General features: G+C 45.5%; 1 protein-coding gene and 1 long non-coding RNA gene across 2 annotated transcripts in view; both read left to right on the forward strand.

Annotated features, from left to right (window-relative positions):
- The window catches only part of Rora (RAR-related orphan receptor alpha), a 734,843-nt gene that overhangs the window by 169,964 nt on the left and 546,769 nt on the right, over positions 1-18,110 (forward strand). The gene's annotated exons all lie outside the window — the stretch shown is intronic.
- The window catches only part of Gm31262, a 100,599-nt gene continuing 82,489 nt past the window's right edge, over positions 1-18,110 (forward strand). Inside the window, exon 1 of the long non-coding RNA XR_379583.4 lies at positions 1-18,110. This exon is cut by the window's right edge and continues 74,322 nt beyond it. This is a non-coding gene — a long non-coding RNA (predicted gene, 31262).

An 18,110-nucleotide genomic window follows, 5' to 3' on the forward strand; every position in this document is an offset into this window, starting at 1 on the left:
CACAGACACAATAACAGAAACGCGCGCACACACACACACACATATATACAGGCTTTTGTGTTTCTGTTTGTTTTGATTCCTGGAACTGTATTTAGATGAGAAATACACCAGATTGAAAGATGGTCCATCTGGTGTCTTTGGCTTTGAGGAAAGCCAGTTTCATTATATCGTGGTGGAGCTGATGCTTGAAAAACACATGTTTACCCAAAGTCTGGTGAGTTCCATGCCTCTGGAGAGTCCTGGGTTTTGTTTCCTTGCGGGTCAGGCATGGTCAGTCATTGCTGACTTTACTTCCTTCAACTTGAGATGCTGACAGTGGAGGGAAGCCGGGGTCCAGAGCATTTCAGATAGGAATTTCGATATTTCTGCTCAGGGGGTTTTGTTGTCGTTGCTGTTGAAGTTTCCCTTTGAACATGTTATTTATCCTCTCCACATCTCTGTTTCTTCCTGTGTTACTAGAATTTTCCTGGCTGGGGGAATGATTCATTGGTAAAGTGTCTGCTGTGAATTGTGAGGACTTAAGTTTAGAACCCCAGCGCCCACCCATGTAAAAAAGCCCTACAAGAAGGCACATCTGAAAGCCCAATATCTGGCAGGTTGAGCGTCTTAGGGTTTCATGGCTGTGAAGAGACACCATGACCAGCACAATTCTTATAAAGGAAAGCATTTAATCGGGGCTGGCTTCAAGTTTCAGAGATTTAGCCCATGGCAGGAAGCATGGTGGCGTGCAGGCAGACAAGGTGGTGGAGAAGGAACTGTAGAGTTCTACATCTCTCAGGCAGCAGGAAGAGAATGTTTCACTGGGCATAGCTTGAATATCTGAGATCTCAAACCTGCCCCCTCTTCTTCCAACAAGACCACACCTCCTAATAGTGGCATTCCCTATGGGCCATGGGGACCATTTTTACTCAAATCACCCCTGTGCAATTGGTAGATACCTAGAGCTCATGTTAAGCCATCCTAGCTGAAGCAACAAGTTCTAGGTTCAGTGGGATAACCTGGCTCAAAAAGTGAGGTGGAAAGAATTGAGGGTGACAGTTGACATTGACCTCCGACCTCCACCTGCACACAGGAGAGCCCATCCCTTTTACAGGCATACACACAGGAGAAAAAAAATATATATATTCACACACACATCCCCATAGAAAATAAAATCAGGCAAAAATAGTTTAAAGAATGTGAATACAGAGCTAGGCAGATATCTCAGCTGGCAAGCTGCTTCCTATGCAAGCACAATAACCCGAGTTCAGTCCTTAAAAATCTACCTGAAAGCCAGACATGGTGATGCACACCTGTAATCCAAGAGGAGGTGTAGACAGGTAGATTTCTGCGATTCACTAATTAGATAGTTTGCCTGGTGAGTTCCAGGCTAATGAGAGACCCTGTCTAAAAGTAAAAGTGGAGGCTTCATGAGGAGTGATTTCCAGAGATCCTGTCTTGTTACACACACACACACTTACCCATATATACACACTCATACACACATACCCAAACACCCATACACACACCCATACACATACCCATACACACACAAACACCCATATACCCGTACCCATACCTATACACACACCCAACACACACATACACCCCCCCCCCACACACACACACCTGACACATAAGCTACTTGACGGTTCCAGCCTAGCACTGGTGTCCATTCTTAATGCGTTCATTTTCTAGCTTCTTATTTTCTCCATTAGTTTTATTTTAAACCTAACTTTTTTTTTTTTTCATTTAAATGAACTGAAAACTAACGGCTCCATGTGGTGGGTTTGTTTCTTCCAAGGAGCAGGGGTTTCCAAGGTGGTGTGTTTAATGAAAATCTACTTCAATAGCAGCAGTTACCTTGAACAAACAGGAACTGCAGCCTCCTGTGAAGGAATCTCACCTGTCAGGAGACATTAATCAGCCTGTGAGGAGTGGAGGCTAGGCGCTGTGGTTAATTATTTAAAACTAGTTTCCTCTGAAAACATTTCTCAGACCATGCTGGCTGCTTTTGTTACGTATGGACATCGGCAGTGACAGTTTGTGCTTTTGCTGAGGTGGTTCTAAAAATACAGGAGAGGAATGTGGGTATATGATCAAAGTTCAGGGGCATTGTGATTTTTCTGCCTGTAGGTTTTGTGGAAAACAGTTGCTTGGAAAATTCAGATGAAGGTGTGTGTGTGTGTGTGTGTGTGTGTGTGTGTGTAGACATGGATCTACATGGATATAAGAGTGTGACCCCTTGGCATGCATTTGTGAAGGGCAGAAGTCAAAGTGAGGTATTTTTCTCAATAGATTTCCACCTTGTGTTTTGGGATGGGGTCTCTCACAGAATTTGAAGCTTATGGATTCAGCTAGACTGGGCAGCCAGTGAGCTCCAGGGATCTGTCTGCTTCCCCTCCCCCTGCCCACCAGCAGTATGGTTATCAACCCATGTCACCATACTTGACAGTTCTATTTGGTTGCTGCCAATCCAAACTCAGGTTCTGATAGTTTTGCAGCAAAGAATGTGACCAATTCAGCCATCTCTAAGGCTTCCAGGTGAACCTTTTGAGACGCCTTGTTCTTTCTGTGGTTGAGTTTATATAGTGGATCTAAACTGGGCCCGGGATCCAAGCTCAACACTGGGAACACCTTGACTAGCCAACCTCTGCAAGGTGTGGCCAGTTTGCTGGCAAGGCAAGCAAGCATGGCCAGTGTGTTTACTTTGGAAGGATTGATTTTCTGCTACACAGGCAAGGTGCTCTGTAAATATTAGCCATGGAAGGAATACCAGTCCTCACACTGGCCCTGGTCACTTAGTAAAGCCCTGCACATTTACCTCATAAACTACTGAGACGAAAGGAGCTCATGAGAACTGACCCTCAAACCACACTGATGTCAAAGTTCCCTAGAGAAAGGGTGGATTCAAACTCCCAGTTCAGAAGCAACTGAAGGAGATGGTCAGGCAGTATTGTTAGCCATTTTACACACTAGACAGTCACTCTACCATTAAAGCATTCACCCTAGCCCTCTGGTTGTCTGTTTTCTGTCTTTGATACTAAGTTGTGCAGGCTGGTCTTGAACTTCAGACCCATCTACCTCAGCCTCTGGAGAAGGTAGGATGACGCAACTGCTTTCGATGTGCCTGGCTGGGTTGTGAGCTCCAAGCCTGACCCTTACCCTTCTCATTGCCCCCCCACCCCGGTCTCCAACTCTCTAAGAGAAGACATCAGATCTGCTTGCTTCTTAGGATGATGCCTGGCGTCTGTGCTAATGCACGTTGCTGTGCATCTGGGAGAACCCTTGTGTGGAAAACAGGAGCTCTTAGCAAAAATCTTCCCTCCGTGCCCTTTTCTCTTCTCAAACATAGCCTGGGCAAGTATAAGAGCGGCCACTGAGGATGAAGATGCTGATGGCCTCTAACCACCGGCCTCTGCAGGTCTCCCTCCCATCTTCATCCTCAGTCTAAATTCTTGAGACAAAGTACAGTTTTCCAATCCTACCCTCCCCCCCCCCAACCAGCAGCTTTGGGATAAAAACGAAATGGGGTCTACTTGATTTTGAAAAGTTTCCATTTAAAGAAAAGGACAGATTCAGCTTTGCTGAAAATGACCGAAATAAAATGTCTCCGACTCTGCTTTTCACAAGGACTGAATTTTTCTAAAGGAAACCATCCCTAAGAAAATGCCACAACACATATATTCCGCTAAAGGAACAATTGCTAAGGGGACAAATGAAGTCTAAGTCGCCTTCATTCTACTGGCAACAAAAATAACTGTCAGCTGTGTTGTCTGTCTGTGGCTCCTTTGCAAAGAAAGAAGAATTTGGTTTTCAGGAGACGTTATGGAAGACTGTGTGTGCATCCCTGGCTTTGAGGCTGACGCTCTGCCTCTTTCTTGGGTCTCTGATTTTTCCTGGGTACCAGGTCCACAGCCAAAGGTGACCAAAACATCATGAGAGTTGTCACTGAATCACGCATGAGTGAACCATCAGAGCCACATGGTGGCTATACAGAGCTGCACATGGCTTTCCCCCTGAGCTTCTTCCACACTGGAGGGGTTACCTGGGCTAGGCCTAATTATATCTGAATGGGTTGGGGTGGGAGAAGAGAATCTAGAGTCTGTAGTCAGCATGAATCACTAGGTCACTATCCAGCCTCACGGGGAGGAGAACCAAAGCCAGATTTTTGTATTAAAAAAAATGTTTTTGCAGCTGACAGCTGTATGTGAACAGTGAGAGTTCTTTGCAGTGAACATCTTAAAATATGGGAATCAAGATTATTGGTTTTGGGTGGAAACCAAGTGGTTTGGAACTACAGGATTGGTTGTTACAAGGGCAAAAGTGGGAGGGGTGGATTTGGCTGAAACTTTGAGCATAGAAAGAACGTAATGATTGTGAAATGAGGAGCCTTTCCCTGCTTAGGGGACTATTTATACAATCCCCTACAGCTTAGGCCCAGAGGCACTTGTAGGACATTAGGGTGATGATGTCCCTTCCATCGCTACAGGGAAGAAGAATGTGGAATGTTGCTTCCGCAATCCTCAAGCCGGCCCCCAGTTATGTGGGTGGGGTAGAGGCTGGAGGCTTTGGCAAACAGCACCACCTTGATTTGCTCTTGTTCTATGGATACCCTGGAGAAAGTCAGTCAAAAAGATTATGGAAGGGCTGGGGAGGTGTCACAGCCAGGAAGGTGCTTGTTTAACAAGTTTGGGGTCCTGAGTTTACACCCTGAGGATTCATGCCAAAAGCCATACCCCGCTGCTAGTACATATAATCCCATAGCTAGGGAGCCAGAGACAGGTGGATTTCCATAGCTCGTTGGTTGGCCAGCCTACCAGTCAGTGAGCTCCGCATTCAATGTGAGACCCTGTTTGATCACATAGGAGGTGGAGGCAGACAGGTTTTTATGAGTTTGAGGCCATCTCATTTACATAATGAATTTTAGGGCAGTGATGTCCTGCCTCCAATTAATTAATTAATTGATTAATTTTAAAAGTGGAGAGGGATAGAGGAAGATGTTGGACACATGTGAACCTACACATGACCACACACATGGAAATACAACATTCTCAAACACAGACAACCAATGAAGGAACTCAAAATCTGCAGCCCCCCTGCACCATGTACACAAAAATATTAAACAAAACAAGAACATGTGCTCTGCAATCTGGAGTGCTTCCCATAGAGCAAGTACTGACATGTCCAAACAAGCCATCTTTGATCTGGTGGAGCAAATCCACTTTCTGAATCTATGGCCTGATACATGTCCCTCCTCTTTCATTTTCCCCCTGGCCCAAGGCTTTCTGTCCTAAGAGAAACTCCAGAGTCACCACTCACTTCAGGAGCTTGGATAGAGCAGGGTTAGAGGGCCGAGGAGCTGGCTCAGTGAGTTAAAGAATTGGCTGTTCGTGCATAAGGAACCTTGAGATCAAATTGCCAGCACCCAAAGAAGCCAGGAATGGGTGCAGAGTCAGGAGGATTTCTGGGATTTGCAGGCTATCAGTCTGGCTACAGATTGAATAAGAGACCCTGTCACAAAGGAGTGTGGTAGAGAGTGAGTGCTGGGGAGGCGGAGGTAGGAAGGATACCTGATGCCCTCCTCTGACTTCTGTGTAACACACACACACACACACACACACACACACACACACGTTAGTGTTACTCCTACAGTCTCCATGATACTCAGATAAAAAGCAGCTTCATGGCATTGCCGTCCCCCCTTTTGGAATTCTAGCCACTCAGCTCACCTTCTCCTAGTGAGGGGGTGGGGGTGGGGGAGGGAGGGCTGGAGGGAGGGAAGGAGGGAAGGAGGGAAGGAGAGAAGGAGAGAGCGTGCTAACAAAATGAACAAAAGCACTTCCTGCATTTATCAGCCCCCTCTCAACATTTCTTGAGGCTTACAATACCCTTCTGCTCCTCGCTATGTTCTAGTCAACGGGGAGTAGACTAGGGTCTGGGCTCAAGAGCTATACTTGTTAACATCTGCCATGGGCTGGAGGACAGACACTTCCTAGGCACCCTGTGACAGCTGAGTGCCGGAGCAAGCACTTCTGTTTGGTAAGGGAAAGAGACAACAGATGCAGAAGGCCCAGGACTTCAGGTTACATGATAAACAGGGCTAAAAGGGTACTAACATGCTTGCCTTACAAGCATGGGGACCTGAGCCCCAAACCCAGGTTTTTCAAAGCTTAGTGTGGCAGCGCATATCCTTGTCATCTAGTGTAGGGGAGGTAGAGCTAGGAAGGTCCCTGAGGCTCGATGAGTCCCAGGCCAATGAAAGACTCTGACTCGAAAAATAGGGTGAAAAGCACTTGAGGGCTGACACTTGAGAGTGACCTCCACACAGAGATGCACACATTACACATACAGAAAAGGAGGGGTGCAGAATAAGGGAAAAGAAGAAATGGAAAGGAAGGAAATAAAGTAAAAGGGATGAGAGGAAGGGAGGGAAGAAGGAAACAGCTAATTCACATCCTAGCAGGATAAGAGCAAAGCGACAAATGCCATCAGGTTTTGACCAGAAGGCAGTCAGAGAACTATGGACTTCATATTTTTTTAGCCATTATGTCTAGAGATTCAGATGTAATTGCTCCCTCTTGGTGTGAAGTCATGCTTGTCCCCTACAGCTTGAGGGAATGGTCAGTGCAGCCTCCAGGAATGCTTCCAAGGAAGCCAAGTCCAAGATTTCAGACCTGCCCCGTAGAAAGGCTGCCCCAGCACAGCAAAGACTAAGCCACCCTGAAGCCTTTGCCACTGTCATCAGGAGGAGAACAGTACAAACAGGCATCACTAGGTGGCATAGCTGCCCTGGTGTGTTAGTCTCCTAAAGCCACACTCGTAACTACCACAGGTTGCTTTGATCGTGGGCCTAAAGGAATCCTGGTGATGACCTGGGTCAAGATGGCCAAGAAGAAGATTTCATTAGCAGAGAGCATCCTGGGATTCTCTCAAAGAAAGTGATGCAGTCGTATCTACAATAGTAAGCGCCTGCCTGCCAGCATCCTTCCTGCCCTATCCACTGAGGAGTGGACACCAAGGCTTTACATTGTAATCAGTATATCCCAAGGGAGTATGTCTGTCCAGCACCTCCCAGAAAACAATTCCCATCCCCCCAATACATGTAACATATTTTCTCTTTTTTTCTTTTTTTTTATTACATATTTTCCTCAATTACATTTCCAATGCTATAACAAAAGTCCCCCCCCCCCACACACACACACCCACTCCCCTACCCACTCATTCCCATTTTTTGGCCCTGGTGTTCCCCTGTACTGGGGCATATAAAGTTTGCCTGTCCAATGGGCCTCTCTTTCCAGTGATGGCCGACTAGGCCATCTTTTGATACATATGCAGCTAGAGTCAAGAGCTCCGGGGTACTGGTTAGTTCATAATGTTGCACCTACAGGGTTGCAGATCTCTTTAGCTCCTTGGATACTTTCTCTAGCTCCTCCATTGGGGGCCCTGTGATCCATCCAATAGTTGACTGTGAGCATCCACTTCTGTGTTTGCTAGGCCCCAGCCTAGTCTCACAAGAGACAGCTATATCACAGTCCTTGCAACAAACGCTTGCTAGTGTATGCAATGGTGTCATCGTTTGGAGGCTAATTATGGGATGGATCCCTGGATGTGGCAGTCTCTAGATGGTCCATCCTTTTGTCTCAGCTCCAAACTTTGTCTCTGTAACTCCTTCCATGGGTGATTGTTTCCAATTCTAAGAAGGGGCAAAGTGTCCACACTTTGGTCTTCGTTCTTCTTCAGTTTCATGTGTTTTGCAAATTGTACCTTATATCTCCCTATACTAAGTTTCTGGGCTAATATCCACTTATCAGTGAGTACATATCATTTGAGTTCTTTTGTGATTGTGTTACCTCACTCAGGATGATGCCCGTAACATATTTTCAAATTCCTCATGTATCCTTTGCCAGTTGTAATGATAAGACAACTTTGTATTTACAAAGGGCCCATGCTCTTCTCACCCCCTTGGGCATCCTGCCATTCCCAGTTCAGAAGAGCCTTCCTATGGGTGGTCCAGCCTCAGTGCCATCTGGGTGTTGTGTTTTTTTGCTGAGTTGTTAGTCAGTACGTCAGTCAGGGCTCTTGGGAAGAACAGAGCTGGTTCAATAAATATGATTTTAAAGGGAATTTACTAGACTGACTTTTACAGAAAGGCCTTGGTAGTCAACAGTGGCTGCCTTCACACCGGAGAGACTGAAAACTCAGTAGCTGCTTAGTCCAAAAGCCAGATGCCCCTGCCTCCAATACAATCTAGCCCTGAAACTTGGAGGGTTTTTGGAGAGCCAATGGTTTCCCATGCATGTTGAATGGCCAAGAAACTGAGTTCTAATGTCAGCAAAGAATGATGGCAGCAGCAACAGCAGGAGCAGAGGCAGCCATAAGATGCCACCAGGGTAGACAAGGCTGCCAGCACAACATGAAGGCAAACAGGCAACAAAACAAAACAAAACAAACCTTTTTTTCCCTTTGTTTTATCTGGCTGCCACCAGAAGGGGCTGCCCACATGTAGGGTGAGTCTTCCCACTTCAATCAAAAGATCAAAAAATTCCATGTAGTTCTCTGAAGAACGTGTCAGTTGCTTAAGGATCCAGTCAAGTTGAACCCAGTTTAATCATCACAGATCAAAAGCATGAACCGAGTGTTCAAAATTAGAGGGTGCAACTTTTATTGACACCTATATGATGATTGTCACTAGCCACCTGCCACTTCTGGAGACATGCAGACGTCATTGTGGCAGGATCCACTGGTAGTCTCCTGTTCATGACTTTACTCAGTGTGTGTTTTATTTTGATAACTTAATTAACTCAAGCCTTGGTTTCATCACTCATGACCTGGGGTGATAGTGACAACTATGTCACTGTAGTGAGAATCTATAGGAATGCTTCATATGAAGAAGCAAGTGGGATCACACCGACACTTAAGAGCTCCATTGAAAAGTCAACTTTGACGTCCTCACCACAAAAATCATGGCAGCTGAGGCTGATGCCGGCTCCCTGGATCTAATCCCACACGTGTGTTACTCTGCCCTTTTTGTTCTTTCTACTAAGCCTGTTTCTTCCTCTTACTGCTTAAAGAGGGCCTCCTTAAACTTCTTCACTCACAACCCATTTACAACCATGACATTTTGTAGTTGACCCTGGGTCCCATAGAAAATAGGGATGCAGATTGAACATTTACTGATGATAAATTGTAAAAAACTTCTTTTAAAATAGTTGTAAGTGGGAGTAGGCTGCTCATGTGGCTCAGTTGGTACAGTGATAGCCTGACATGCACAAAGCCCTGGATTCCATCCCCAGCATTGGGTGCAAACTGGAGGTGGTTGGTATCTGTCTATGATTTGGCACTCTGGAGGTGGAGGCAGGAGGAGCAGATGTTCCAGGTTATCCTTAGATGCATAGCAAGTTTGAGGCCAGCCTGGGCTACATAAGACCCTGCCACAAGACAAAACTAGAAAAGAATGGTTGGCCATCCATACAATTTTACCATTTATTTAAAAGTAAAGCACATTACATTAGCATAAATTTGCATAGGAACGAGATGGATGTTCTTCTCTATTTTTACCTAAATCACTGAGTCTTGGCTGCATGTTTGGTACTGAAAGATATACAACATCTCAAGTGTCTATCTGAGCTATTGTGTATTTTAGTTTCTAATCACCAACATGTTACTCCTCACATGAAGATGGAGTGCAAACGTGGAGAAAGAATGTTTCAGGTTATTTCAGAAATTGTTAAAAAAATTCTGCCTGAGTCCCGAGCTGAAATTCATTGAGCGACTGTATTTTAATGAAACTCCAGTCGTCAATTCAAGTCGAAAAATTTTAAAATGAAACATTCTAACGCTGTATGATCCAAAGACTTACTAATTTAATACTCACATGCTGAGGAATGATGAAGAAAATATTGAGTCTCTGCTTTCGGTAATAAAACATGATGTTTCTATAAAAGCAAAAAGTTTTCCGTGTACAATAAAAACACTGCTGTCATAACTTACAGTCATCTTGAATCTTAACCCAAGTGTTTCAGGCAAGGTCCGGTAATGTAACATGGGCGAGCACTGCCAGAGACACCGTGGATGCGTTACCTACTGAATTTTGAGTTTGTTTTTCATTGGCACACACTCAGAAACCTTTTACTCTTGCCAGATGTTTCATGACCCATGACCCTGACTTTCATTATGGGACCCCATGTGGAGTCCGCATGGCCCAGAGTATAAGAAACCAGGGTTTCCAGTACCTGCTGGCACCTAGCTGCCTGAGCCTTGAGCTCTTCTTCATCTGTGTACTTTCAAAATGGTTTGCGAACTCCTTGGACATAGATCAGCTACATGAAGATGCCCTTTTGGTCCATTGCTGTCTTAGCCAATTTTCTGGTTAGAACAAAGCACAATGATAGTAGCAATTTGGGGAAGGAAAGGCTTTTATTGGCTCACAGTATTAGAGTACAGTTCATCTTGGTGGGGAAGTCATGGCGGCAGAAACTTGAGCAAAGAGATGAGCCTGGTGCTAGCTCACTTTCTCCTTATACAGTTCAGCACCCTACCTCATGGAATGCTGACATCCAACAAAGAAAGGTCTTCAACCTCGATTAATCCAGTCCAGAAGTTCTCTCACAGGCAATGCCCAGACCTTTGTCTCCTAGGAGGTTCTATTTCCTGTCATGGGAATGATATTGACCTTCACAATTGTCAACCTGCTTTAAGAGATTTATTTATTGAGCTGCTGAACACTATCTACTAACCCAGAGGAGCTTCTCAAGGCTGGCTTTAGACCTTTGTCAGAAGTATTTTTCACTGATGGGAACTGCTGGGGCTCACACCTAGGGCTCTGTGCATGGTCAGCACAGGTTCTACCACCTAGCTGCACGGTGACTCTCTCCTGGAAAAACACACATTGAGAATAAGGTAGGTTGCCTAAATTGTGTTCAGCAACGCAGCAACTGTCCATTGCTTTTTTATCAAGTTCTTTCTGTCCCCTGAACTTATATTTGATGCTTGAGCATACGAAACACACCCTCAAAGACATGCACATAAATTAAAAATAAAAGAAATCTTTTTTTAAAAGTGTCTGCTTTAGACCCCACATACAGAGGTTTTTAACCTCAGCTATGATAGATGACAAAAGATGTGTAGGACTCCTTACTGTGGGTTTTGTGGTCCAATCAGACAGTGGACTCAGCACTGGTTTGGATGTTTTTAACCTCTGAACACTCATTACCTTATTAGAAGCTCTGAGAAGTCCTGCTGATTAGAAACACTTTTAACTTTATGTAACCCACAGTCTCCAAGCCACTACCAGCATGGAAATCGGTTTTGAAGCGTTTTGATTAAGGAGCCACCTGTAGACCAGTAGTTAGAAATGTCGGATTTGAGGGTGTGCACTCCACGAAAGCTAAGCCTGATGCATTTCTTAATGGCATTTTTGAAATTGCTGTTTGAGAACGTGACTTTGCACGGAGACTGGCTGCTGCAACTTCTTCATCCGCGTTCCTGAAAGCATTCAAGGCTGCATCAGGACCAGCCGTGTGTGTCACACATGAGCAAGGTGATGTTAGAGGAGATCCTTTCCCGGGCTCAGCTCTGGACTGAGTAGCATTTGTTTGGAGTTGTGTGACTTAATATATTTGTCTCCTCAGCTGCTGTGCCAACCTTCCATGGCACCCACTTTAACCATCAGAAACATGCAATTCTTGTGAAAGCAAGGGAATGGTGCCAAGGATACTCTCTGTGGTCTCCTCCTCCTCCTGACATGTCAGGGCTGGCCAGCTTCAGCAGAGTGTTCAGACCAACAAGGTACCCCCAGGGATACTGCTCAGAAAGGCTGACTCAGTGGCTAGCTTTTAGAAGTAAAGACCAAGGGATGGCGAGTTGTCAGTATGATGGAAAACAGATGTGAAAGGTGTTGTGGGAGAAGGTCAAGGGTGACCCTGTGCTTTACTGGATCTGAGGCCAGACGGAAGTTTTAGTGCCTGTGAGTCCTGTGCAATTGAAGAGTGGAGGCCTCCAGGGAATTCCCACACCCTCTACTCTCTGCAGGCTCCTATTCAAAACCTCTATCTGGAGCTGGGGAGACAGCTCAGTTGGCAAAGTGCTTGTCATACAAGAGCGAAAACCCCAAGTTTGATCTCCAGAACCAAAACAGAAAAGCCAGGCTTGGTGCCATATGTTTGTAATCTTGATGCCACAGAGGCAGAAAGGAACAGTCGCCTGGTTGGGGCTTGCTGCGCAGTCAGCCTAACTAATTTAGCAAGTTCCAGGCGAGTGACCACAACTTGTCTCAAACGACAAAGCAGGTGGTTTTGGAAAAATTACTCCAGAGGTTGGCTTTTGTATTTATTCACAGGAGCACATGCACACACACACACACACACACACACACACACACACACACACACACATCCTGGCATATATACATGTACACGCACACGTGTGAATATGTGCATATACAGGCATAGGCATGTGTGTATGTGTCCACACACATGAATCTTCTGTTGGGATTCCCACTCTCACTAGGATTGGTCAAGGGCACTGGATAGATCCTGGTCTTATTGACTGAGTCAACTTTAGTCCTGAATGTAAGGAATTTTGCAAATTGTGCATGCCAGCAGGTGCTCCTGTGAGCTGAATCGTTAGACTGGATTGGCTGTGAGATCCAGGATGGATGCACATAGGCTTCTAGGATGTAGGTTATAGTGAGGAGACCAATGGACAAAGGTCTTCTTTCTTTATGGCTCCTCACCAATGATGGACAATCTGCTTCCAGAAGGACCTCTGTGGCCTTGTGGAACTACTTGTCTCATGCGTCCCAGCTACACAGAAACAGGAAACCGGGACACAGTGTTAAGCTCCCATTTCCTAAGCTAAAGTGGCCACTAAGGTAAGTGACACTGGATAAGAGAGGGACTAGCTATCACAGGCTCTGGTTTGGAACATACTGAGGGGATCTGTATAGAATTTAACCAACAAGGTGGCTTCATCTCACATTATTGTCAGCCTTACTGAGTTTCCAGTGGAGCTGCACATGAGAAGATGAATATGGTTCAGTCTCAAGCACACAGTTTCGCCTCTTTTAGGTGTGTATGCATTTCCCAAAGCCCAGTCTAAATGATGGCTAAATAAACATTGGAATCTTCTGCTTCTGGGGAAGGCTTGAAGTTGCTCATTCCAATTACAGTAGGAACAAGAATCCTGATGGGCTGCTTCCATCCTGGAAAAGGAAAGAGAGACCTCAGATTTCTCATTGATTTGTGTCTCTGTATTTTGGAGTATTCTCAGTACCCTTGTTCTGATTTATTTCTCTGGAACAAGGTGAGGGCACTCTAAAGCGGTGTTCCATTTGTCCTGTTGAGGAAGAGAATGCATAGAAGCTGCAGGTACCACGACCTCTCAGGGCATTTCCCTCGTCTTGTTGCATTTCACTCTATTCTTGCAGAATTCCAATCTTCTTGTTTTCCCTTATCTGAAAAAAATACAAGTAGAGAAAGAGCAAAGTTTTCTTCCTTTGAAACATTTCAAAAGTCAGGGGACGGACTGAGGAGGTGTAGGCTTGAGGACCTCAGTTCAAATCCCAAGAAGTAATGTAAAGAGCCAGGTATGGTAGTTTGTAATCGACACACCAGGAAGCAGATACAGGAGGATCCCCGAGTCTCATCATCAGCCAGTCTATACAGTCGGTGAGCACCAGACTCAGTGAGAGATCAAAACAGATAGAGACTGATAGAGGAAGATACGGAGTTGACTCTGGGTCTCCAAATATATAAACACACACACACACACACACACACACACACACACACACACACACACACACACACCGGTGCTTATACCCTCTCACACACAGAGACACACACAAGAGGAAAATAAAAGTGAAGATACCAATCTGTCCCCCGGTAATCCTGTGTTAGTTATCACATAGTACTTTGTTGAAAAGCCTTCTTTTGGGGGGGGGGGGAGGTTACTGATGCCATGTGCCAGGCAACTAGAAGCTCAAGTCCCTGAGTGTCAGACCTGATGACCTTCAGGCCCCCTTGTGTGATAACATTATAGAAGACTCTCAGTGCCACTCAGGTCTGTGGGACTTCTCAATGACATGCCTTATAGAACAAATGGAAAATGCCACCACAGGGCTCACATCAGAGGTGTGCAAAGTATGACTGGTGGCCCTTAAATTTAAGAGGTGAAGAGCTGGCTGGGGAGCTGACTCAGTCAGTGCTTGCTGTGTATGCATGGAGATCTGAGTTTGATCTTCAGAATCCATGTTGGTTTTGTTTTTGTTTTTGTTTTTAAAGCGCAGTGTGGTAGTATATGACTGTGAGTTTAGATGGAGGAAGAGGGGATAGAAGCTTAAAGCTTGCAGGCTAGCCAGCCTGGCAGTACCAGTGGGTCTCAAGCCATTGAGAGGCCCTGTCTTACAGTGGGAGCACAGAGCCATCTTGAGCAACAGATACTCTGAGAGAAGAGTCTCAAGCTTGCGAATATCACTTCCACTTGACAGAACACACTGCTTGTCAGGGGCCTGGCTCTGAATTCCTCTGAGAGCACTTGTTTTTCACCCAAGCAGGCTCCAATTCAGAAGAACCTGACCCGGAGTTCACAGGAGGAGAAGCTCGTCTGTGAAGGGCTTGTTGATCTATATGACCATCTTGCTTGCTTGTTTCCCCTTGGTCCTGTGATACTCACCCATGGCTTTGTTGATTACTTTTAACTGTATTGAGCAACAGCAGGAAAAGTTCTTGGAGCACTCCTATCTCCATGACTGCCCTGAAGAAACCCTCTGCAGCTCACGCAGGTAGAATGCCAATCTTCTCCAACATGGCAGCCAGGCAGGTGACAGGGGCACATTGTTCCCTCTCATTTCACTAGAGAATCATCAGCTAACTAAGACTTGCTGGATTTCTCCCTAAGCCCTCTGGGAAGGCTAATCCCTTGGTCACTTATCATAGTTAATTGAATGCTGACAGCATTTTGCCAGAATGGGAAAGAATAAGGAAGTTGATCAGGCCATACAGCAACTCTTCTTCTTCCTCCTGTTAATTGAAAGAGAAAAGAATCCAAGACAGTCCTTCCATGCTCCTGGACTCCTCCCCCTTTTCAATATACACCCAAGATTCTCTCTCAAGTCCCATCTCCTCTGGCTCCCTGATTCTTCAAGTTCAACTGTTTTTTTTTTTTTTTCCTACCTCTCCCCCACCATCCCTCCAAGTCTCCCTGTGCTATAAGGTTGGACGGTGGAGGCTGATGTGGGAATCCATTGTCAGGAGACAGACAGTTTCCAGGACCATTCTCTACATCCCACATCATCCTTTCCCCCCCCCAAGATCTTTGCTTATAATTAACACATCAGAACAATGACCAGACATTCTATTTCTGCTGAGGATTCTCAGTGTAAGAAGGCATGCCATGGAGTATTGATGCAGACCAAGCCCGTTAGATATTTGATATGTCAGAGCCTTCAATATGCCTGTGACTCAGTCTTCCCTTGACCTGGCATTTATCTCTGTTGTCTGCCCTGCTCTGACATCATCTCCTGCATATTCCCTGTTCCTCCTCGGATGCTTTGAGTACTGAGGATCCCAGGAGAAACCACTGGTCCACTGTATAACTCCTTTCTGCTTCTATTCTGGTCCCAGCCTGTTTTTGCCCCTGTAACCTTAAGAGACTTCATCCTCTTCACTCTGGTGTCATAAACATTGCTTATGGCTCACCTGTGTTTATAGCTGGATATTTATAACCAGTGGGTGTGGGGAGGGTCCTAGGATTCCAGGTTCTAGTTCTAATCTGCTCTCATACATTTCAAGGACCTCATTGTCCCAAGGACTGGTTCTGTGGGCTGCTAAGATGAAAGATGATTAATCTGGCAAGAACATTGATATTAATGACCTGAAAAGAGAGCCAGGACAGGCTGGAACCTTTCCCCAAGGGTCTTGTATACAGCAACTTTCTAGACACAACTGATTTATTCACTGGACAAATGTTTATCAGGTGCCTCCTGCACACAAGTGAGGGACCCGAGTTCCTTGTACAGTATTTCTTAAATGTGACTGTGCAGGCAGGACACTGGGGACAGGGGCTGTATAAGTCTGGTGCTGATGCAGTATGTTGCGTGGACCTGAGAGTCTGCACTCCTGTCGGGTTCCCCACAAATAACACTGCTTCCACAGATCACATCATGGTTGGCAAGAGTCTAGACCAGTGTTGCCCAGGGGGAAGCATGGCCTGGGTCACTCATCACAGACACATACATGGCTTTAAATATTTGAAAGGCCATATTTAATGGAACAGTGGCCAGAGAAATGGCTCTGTGGATAAATTGTTTGCCATGCAAATGTAAAGAAAAAGCCAGGTGGGTATGGTATCCTACCTGTAATGCCAGTACTGTGGAGGCAGAGGCAAAGGATCCCCAGGGCAAGCACTAGCTCGAGTAGCCAAATTGGCAAACTCTAGGTTTATCACGACATTGCCTCCCTAGATAAGGTGGAGAGTGATAGAGAAAGAAAATTGATGTTACCCCCAGGCCTCCACGCATATATATATGTCATATATGGGCACTCACATACCTGGGCTCCCACACATACACATACACACATGCATACATGCAAACATAAAGGCATTCACCAGTGTGTTTGTTTGTGTGTGTGTGCACAGTACAATATTAAATTTAAAAAATAAAAATAAATTGGTGGAGTGCATTTTAAAGATTTGCTGTTTTATGCTAGTATGTTCAAAATACAGCATTAACATGCCATCAGAAGGAACACGTTCAGATTTTCACAACCTGGCATCACTCTGCATGTAGCTGCTTTTTGCTTGGGATGTGAACACATCTGAGATGCTCAGTGACCTCACATAGCCGTGTGCTCACAGAGTCCACATTACTGACTCATGGCAGGCAATGTGGGAAAAATGCCTCTGAGAGAAGCAGAAGGGGGCACAAGAGGCCTGGCACTGCAGCTCAGGGCCACATGGTTGCCTTGGCAGAGGGGGCATCTTCAGACTCACAAACGGAAGGCTACGTCATTTCCCACACCCCTGGGAACACCAAAATGAAATTCTCAGCTCTAAGACAGTAGCTTGGAAGTGGGTCATATTTTCTTCTCCATCCCATTCTAATGTCAAATTGCTTGAAAATGCACAGGTATGCTAGGGAGGTATCTTGGAGGAAACCCTACCCAAATGTGTGGTTCCCCTTCACGGTTCTTTCTGAGATAAAGGCGTTTGAGCACAGTCCAGCTGTTGGCATCTTGTTCTGGCTTGGGTGTGGCAGAGTACACTCGGCAGCTCTTTTTCACTTGGTGGATGGGAAAGGAGAGGAGAAAAGAGCCATCAGAGAAAGGGGACCAGGTTATATGACTTGGGGTGGAGATGTGCAATAATCAGATTCTTTTTCTTTTTTTGTCTTCTGCATTGTCTTTTTCATTCACCACTATTGGTCCTTAGTGCTTCTATACACACTTTAGAAGGTTCTCTATCTGTCTGGATGGGACTTTGGAAGCCATCTCACAGAGAAGCCCTGGGAAGTCAAGGACAGGCATAAACATCGGCCACGTTTCCATGGTTGTCTGGAAGTGGCTGTGATGCTGGGCCTGGGATCTCAGTGTTGGGTTGCTCTCTGAGAATGCTGCATTCTGGACCTCTGAGGAGCCGCCATGGTGATGGCTGTTAATGATTATTGGGCACCTCTTTGTGTACGTTGAGTTTGACCCAAGTTTCATTTTCACTAAGTTTTTAGTAGGGCAGCACCTTCTCCAGGTGGATCAGGACTGAGCTGGAGTCTTCTTCTATGAGGTAAGGAAAGAGGTGTGTATCACACCAGTCTCCTCTGTGTCCTGTCATTTGGGGCTGATTAGTACCTTGAGTGTCCAGGACTATGGATGAGTGTTGGCTCTGGGGTCAGACTGCCTAGGTTGAACTTTGGGCAGATGTTTTGTCTCCTGTGAGTCTTATTTTCTTTGTCTCTCAGGCTCTATAATGATAGTTACACTTGCTGTCCAGGTTGAGAGATAATTAAGTGATAATTAATGTAGAGGTACTTATGGAATCTTGGAGAGGTTAGTGTCACCGTTATTCATATCATCGTCAACACCATTATTGTCTCACTAACCCCACCACCATCTTCACCATCACCATCATCATCA

This window comes from Mus musculus, chromosome 9 (assembly GCF_000001635.26).
Source record: "Mus musculus strain C57BL/6J chromosome 9, GRCm38.p6 C57BL/6J".
Taxonomy (NCBI): Eukaryota; Metazoa; Chordata; class Mammalia; order Rodentia; family Muridae; genus Mus; species Mus musculus.